The sequence below is a fragment of the Mandrillus leucophaeus genome, unplaced genomic scaffold, assembly GCF_000951045.1.
Source record: "Mandrillus leucophaeus isolate KB7577 unplaced genomic scaffold, Mleu.le_1.0 Scaffold128, whole genome shotgun sequence".
In the NCBI taxonomy this organism is placed as follows: Eukaryota; Metazoa; Chordata; class Mammalia; order Primates; family Cercopithecidae; genus Mandrillus; species Mandrillus leucophaeus.
The window spans coordinates 3,026,046-3,032,938 of NW_012101209.1; the positions used below are offsets into that span (position 1 = coordinate 3,026,046).

At 41.8% G+C, this 6,893-nt stretch overlaps 1 pseudogene; it reads right to left on the reverse strand.

The window, feature by feature from the left end:
• Positions 1-5,687: 5,687 nt before the first annotated feature.
• The window catches only part of LOC105533750, a 136,287-nt pseudogene continuing 135,081 nt past the window's right edge, over positions 5,688-6,893 (reverse strand).

The following is a 6,893-nucleotide window of genomic DNA, read 5'->3' on the forward strand; positions in this document are numbered from 1 at the left end:
ACAACCAGCTCTGCTTGCTATTCCAGGGGAAAGCGGGAAGGGAGGGGCGGAAGGACAGATCCATAAATGTTCTATGACAATTGCTTGGCAGCACTGTTTCAAAGAAACAAGGGAAGTCTTTACTTGGCATTCTGTACTAAGCAGTGCATTGAAATGGGTTGGTTCCAGCTCTGGACTGCCCACCCACACCTGGCCCCTCTGGGCATACTAAACACAGACAGGAGTGACACCACTACCCCAGGTGTTAACCTGGAAACTTCCCTCCCTTCCATGCATCATCCCTGCTTTCATCTCCGTAGTTGACAGATTCTCAGGGTCTGTTGTGTGGATTCTGGGATCAGCTTCTGAGCTCTTGCCTTTCTCTGAAACATCGCTGTTGGCTCTTAACTCAGGACTCTGCAGGGCTCTTGATTCTGAAATACTTGCAACTTCAGGGAAAAGACACTCCCTTGGACAGCTTCATCCCAGCGTCTAGTTGGGGAAAGAAGACTGGACATGCTACATTTTTGGGCAAGATATTTATCGTTTCTAAACCTATTTCCTGATCTATAAAATGGGAATGATAAAAGAACTCACATCGTCAAGCTTTTGTGAGAATTGCAACTGATAAATGATAAATGTTATTATGACATAGCAATAAATGTCGATTGTTATAAAATAGTAATAAAATAGGTATTATGGAATATTATTAAACTTTTATTTTATTTTATTTATTTATTTATTTATTTTTTTGAGACAGAGTTTCGCTCTTGTTGCTCAGGCTGTAGTGCAATGGCATGATCTCAGCTCCCTGCAACCTCTGCCTCCCAGGTTCAAGCCATTCTCCTGCCTCGGCCTCCCAAGTAGCTGGGATTACAGGCGGCTGCCACCACACCCAGCTGAGATTTTGTATTTTTAGTACGGATGGGGTTTCACCATGTTGGCCAGGCTGGTCTTGAGCTCCTGACTTCAGGTGATCTGCCCACCTTGGCCTCCCAAATTGCTGGGGTTACAGGCATGAGCCACCGTGCCTGGCCCTGGACAGAGGACAAATATTAATATATACGTATCTAGTGGCTGCGACCAAGCCAGAGAAAGGAAGGTTAAAAAATCAAGGGAAGGAGTTTTGTCCATAAGTTAAGTTTAAAAACACAGAATGTTAACTCTGGAGATAAATAGATCAAATACTAACAATGGTTATCTTTGGCTTTTTTGTTTTATTTTCAGCTTTAAGTTTTTCTTTTTATTTTTTGTGGATACATAACAAGTGAATATATTTATAGGTTACATGAGATATTTTCATACAGGCATGCAATGTATAATAATCACATCAAGGAAAATAGGACATCCGTCACCTGAAGTGTTTATCCTTTGTCTTACAAACAATTCAATTATACCCTTTTATTTTAAAATGTACAATTAAATTATTTTTTACTATAGCCACCCTGTTGTGCTACCAAATATTAGGTCTTATTCATTATTACTTTTTTTTTTTTTGTGATAGCCTCACTCTCTCACCCAGGCTGGAGTGCAATGGTGTGATCTCGGTTCACTGCAACCTCTGCCTCCGGGGCTCAGATGATTATCCTGCCTTAGTATCCCAAGTAGCTGGGATTACAGGCACATGCCGGCATTCCCGGCTAATTTTTGTATTTTTAGTAGAGACGGGGTTTCACCACGTTGGTCAGGCTGGTCTCGAACTCATGGCTTCAAGTGATCCTCCTGCCTCGGCCTCCCAAAGTGCTGGGATTACAGGTGTGAGCCACCGTAGCTGGCACTATTTTTTGTACCCATTAACCATGCCCACTTCCCCCAATCCCCAACTACCCTTGCCAGCCTGTGGTAACCACCATTCTACTCTCTGTCTCTGTGAGTTCAGTTGTTTTAATTTTTAACTCCCACAAAAAAATGAGAACACACAGTTTTTCTTTCTGTGCTTGGCTTATTTCACTTAACATAATAAACTCCAATTCCACGACAATGGTTATCTTTGAATGGGGAATTTATAGGTGATTACTTTTTTTTCTTTTCCTGTTTTTCAAATTTTCTGTAATGAGTACTTTTTAAATAGTTTTTAAATAAAAAATATGAAATTTTGTTGTTAAAAAGCCATCATTTGTTCTTTCTTTTCACTAACTTATACAATTAATACACGATTGTATTCTCAATCTAAAGCTTACAAGCCAGAGGTAAGGCTCAAACCCCTCATGGACACACACACAAACACGACCGCTGCCACACCAAACGCAGTCACTTCCCAGAGGTAGTTATGATATTAATTTTGTGCGGACCCTTCTACATATTTTTCTGTCCACTTATGTGTTACTGGCTCATTGATCAAGGACAATTTGCGGCATGATTAAACACGCTTTATTTTTCTTCCCATCATCTCTTCAGAACTTGTCGAGTGGGGGGTAATCATCTCTTGCCACTAGATGAACAATAGGGCCATTCTAGAGGCTCTCTGGTCAGTCATAGGTGATGGACACTTCCACGTTTTCTTCCTTGTAAGACAGAGGGTCCATCTGGAAATTTTGAATATCCAGTGTAAGGTACACAACAAACCATCCTATGCCAGAGGGGAAAAAACTGAGCCTAAATATGATCAAAACAATCAGTGGTTTTCAATGTTGGTTGCATACTGGGATGATCTGTGGTAGTTTAACAAATTCCTGTGTCTCAGTTTCCCACCCCCCCGAGTCTCTGATGTAATTGCTCTTGGATTTGCCTGGGCTTCAGGGATTTTTAATGTATTTATTTATTTATTTTATTTTTTTGAGACCCAGTCTCACTCTGTTGCCCAGGCTGGAGTACAGAGGCGTGATCTCAGCTCACTGCAACCTCTGCCTTCCGAGTTCAAATGATTCTCCTGACTCAGCCTCCTGAGTAGCTGGGACTACAGGCACCCACCAACACACCTGGCTAATGTTTGTGTTTTTAGTAGAGTCAGGGTTTCACCATGTTGGCCAGGCTGGTCTCAAACTCCTGACCTCAGGTGATCCGCCAGCCTCGGCCTCCCGAAGTGCTGGGATTACAGGTGTAAGCCACCGTGCCTGGCCGGCTACAGGGTTTTTAAGCGCTCCCCAGATAATTGTAGTGGGCTACCTTTGAGAATCACTGCTCTGGATTTAACATCCAATTTATAGAAAATACAGGGGAAAGGATAGAACAGCATGGAGTGCAATAAGCAATAGCCACACTGGAACACGCTATAGGACAAACAGGCAGTTTCTTTTCTTTCTTTTTTTTTTTTTTTTTCACTCAGGCTGGAGTGCAGTGGTGCTACCTTCGCTCACTGCAAGCTCCGCCTCCCGGGTTCAGGCCATTCTGCCTCAGCCTCCAGAGTAGCTGGGACTACAGGTGCCCGCCACCATGCCAGGCTAATTTTTTGCATTTTTAGTAGAGACTGGGTTTCAACGTGTTAGCCAGCATGGTCTCAATCTCCTGACCTTGTGATCCGCCCACCTCCGCCTCCCAAAGTGCTGGGATTACAGGTGTGAGCCACCGCACCCAGCAACACTCAGTTTCTTTACAAAAAGTTGTAAGAATAAAAGGTGAGGAGGAGAGAGGAACCTACAGGTTAAAAGCGACTAAATTACTAATTGCAATGTGTAAAGAGATCTTTTTGGATCTTCAGGTGAACAAAGAAAACATATGAAAAGTTTTACACATCAAACAGGAATATTTGAACATTCAGTAGATATTTGATATTAACGGATTGTTTTTAATTTTGAGGTTATAATAATGTGCGGTTTTTTTTATTTTTATTTTTTAAACTTTTATTTTAGGTTCATGGGTACATGTGCAGGTTTGTTACACAGGTAAACTCATGTTATGGAGGTTTGTTGTGCAGACTGCTTTATCACCCAGGTACTAACCTAGTACTCAATAGTTATTTTTTTCTGCTCCTCTCCCTCCTCCCTACCAAAGGCTTTGGGTAGGCCTCAGTGTCTGTTGTTTTATTTTTAAAACAGTTTCTATGTTTCAGAGACATGTTGAAATAACTGAATGAAGTATCTCCAGATTATATATCTGAGATTTACGTGAAAAGAAGCCTATGAGAGGGAGGAGTGGGTGAGGGTGTAGATTAAAAAAATGATTGGCCATGAGTTGATAATTGTTGAAGCTGGGCAAATGGGTACACAGGGAACTTGGTATTCTGTTTCCTCTCTTTTTGTATGCTTAAACATTTCCAAAATAAGAAGTTTTTTTTAGAATGCTTAGTCCAAGATATTAACAATTTAGTGCTTATTTAAGGATAGAACATTTTTTTCCCACTACAGCGTGCAGTTCTTGGCTTCTTTTTTTCCCACTACACTGTGCAGTTCTTCTTTTGGGGAGACAGGTGTGACCATCTGTCCTGCTCCTTGCCCACCCCCACCGCCTCTCTCTTGCTGATCGTTGCTTCCCAAGGCCAAGGCCAGAGGGCGGAGTAGACATGAGGCCATTAGACCATTAGACAGCTCTCATTTACTGAGTGGTCTTGGGCTCCCACCCTGGCTGGTTTTACAGCTGGCTTTTCCTGGGTTTGGTCACTTTGCTTGTGTTATGGATCAATTTTGTTCTCCCAAAAAACTTTTTTTTTTTGAGAGTCTCGCTCTGTCGCCCAGGCTGGAGTGCAGTAGCATGATCTCAGCTCACTGCAGCTTCTGCCTCCCAGGTTCAAGCAATTGTTCTGCCTCAGCTTCCTGAGTAGCTGGAATTACAGGCGCCCGCCACCATGCCTGGATAATTTTTTGTATTTTTATTAGAGACGCGGTTCACCATGTCGGCCAGGCTGGTCTCGAAACTCCTGCACTGACCTCAGGTGATCCACCCGCCTTGGCCTCTCAAAATGCTGGGATTATACGCATGAACCACTGTGCGCTGCTCCAAAAGACATGTTGAACTCCTAACCCCAGTACCTGTGCATGTGCCTTTATTTAGAGACGAGGTCTTTGCAGATGTAATCAAATTAAGATGAGGTCAGACTGGGTGTGGTGGTTCACACCTGTAATCCCATCACTTTGGGAGGCCAAGGTGGGCAGATCATTTGAGGTCAGGAGTTTGAGACCAGCCAGACCAACATGGTGAAACCCCATCTCTACTAAAAATTCAAAAATTACCTGGTGTGATGGTGCGAGCCTGTAATCCCGGCTACTCGGGAGGCTGAGGCAGGAGAATTGCTTGAACCTGAGAGGCAGAGGTTGCAGTGAGCCGGGATGGTGCCACTGCACTCGAATGAGGTCATACTGGATTACGATGGGCCCTAAATCCTTTGAATGGTGTCCTTACAAGGAAAGAAATTTGAAAACACAGAGGAGGCACAGGTGAAATAAGACCATGTGAAGACAGAGGCAGGGCTTGCATAAGCCAAGGAATGCCAAGGTTGGCAACCAAAGGAGTTAGAAGCAAGGAAAGATTATTCCCTAGAGACTTTAAAGGGAGCATGGCTCTGCTGACACCTTGATTTTGAACTTTGAGTCTGTAGAACTGTGAGACAAGTTTCTGTTGTTTTAAACCACCCAGTTTGTGGTACTTTCTTACAGTAGCCCTAAGAAACGAATAGACCCGATCCAGACCTTCCCAGCTCTGGGGATGTCTCTTCTGCTGCATGCTGTGTATTTGGTCCCCAGGGATGCCAGCTCCAACTGTGGCTCCCAGGAGCCCAAGCAACACATACTCCTGCAATTGGGGTCCCTCACCTTTGCTGCTGGGTCCACTTGGGCAGGACTTGCATTCTTCTGCCCTAAGTGGTTCAAAGAGTTTGAGTGGGTACACTCTGGTACTAGAGAAAATCTGAAGCAATTCACCAAGTTGGATGAAAAAGGACTTACGTACCCTTGATTTATTAAAATTCATTGTTTTATATACATTTCTCTTTAATAAAACTCTGAAATGAACATTTGTTTATGCAGTATGACATGATTTAATAATTTATATGACAAGCTCAATAAGGCTGACATTCAATGAACAGAAAAGTAATTTATCTTTTAGTAATCAGAAAAACTTTCAATCCATTTTTATCTTATTTTTAAGTGTCTGTTATTAAAGCTTGTGATTTTTTTATTAATGTAAACAAGCCAAAGGGTGATTGTTTTTGACACACGGCATTGTACCATAGTGTAATGGGTAGTTTCCTTCTCAGTTAACCTTCAATACTCTGTACACACTATTCTGAAATACTGTGGTGAAGTAAGGCCTTGCATCTTTGAGCAGGACGCTACATAAGGGAGGGTTCGCTGCATTGGAAGGGTCTTCCACATCCCAGATTTCAAGCATACTGCAACCAGGCCTGAGAAAAGATAGACATATATATCCATATTAGAAATGTATTCCTGTCTAGAGAAAATAGATACATAACACAACATCTAGATTTTCAAAGACAAATTTATTAAATATTTTAAAGTGTCATTTCAAAAACCATAATTTCAGTGTTTAGAAATTTAAAAAATAGAATGAAATTAAGTATGTTGCATTTTCACATCTCATTTAACCGAATGAAAGACATATCCTACAATAAAGCTTCAACATACATTCATAAATATATATTTAAAAGCTCACTTTCAAGATGAAACAAACACAAATATACTTTCCCAGTACCATCACCATCTAAACATAAGGCCCATTTGTAGTAAAATAAGACAACTTAAAACCTAATCGAATTCCTGATGAATTTCATATTTTTTAGCATAAACTGTCTTGGATTAGCATGAAATCATCCAAGGCAGGGACAGGAGACTCTCGTGGCAATTTGTTTTCTTCAGTGCTTTCCCGTTTTGGGCGGCTGTATGACTGGGCTACACGAGACACTGTTCCTCCCCGGAGAGTAACCCTGCATGGCAGTCATTAAAGGGAAGGAGTCAGGCAAAACTGATGTCTAATTTTTTAACATCTATATTGAAGTATAAGTTATACACAATAAAATTCACCTA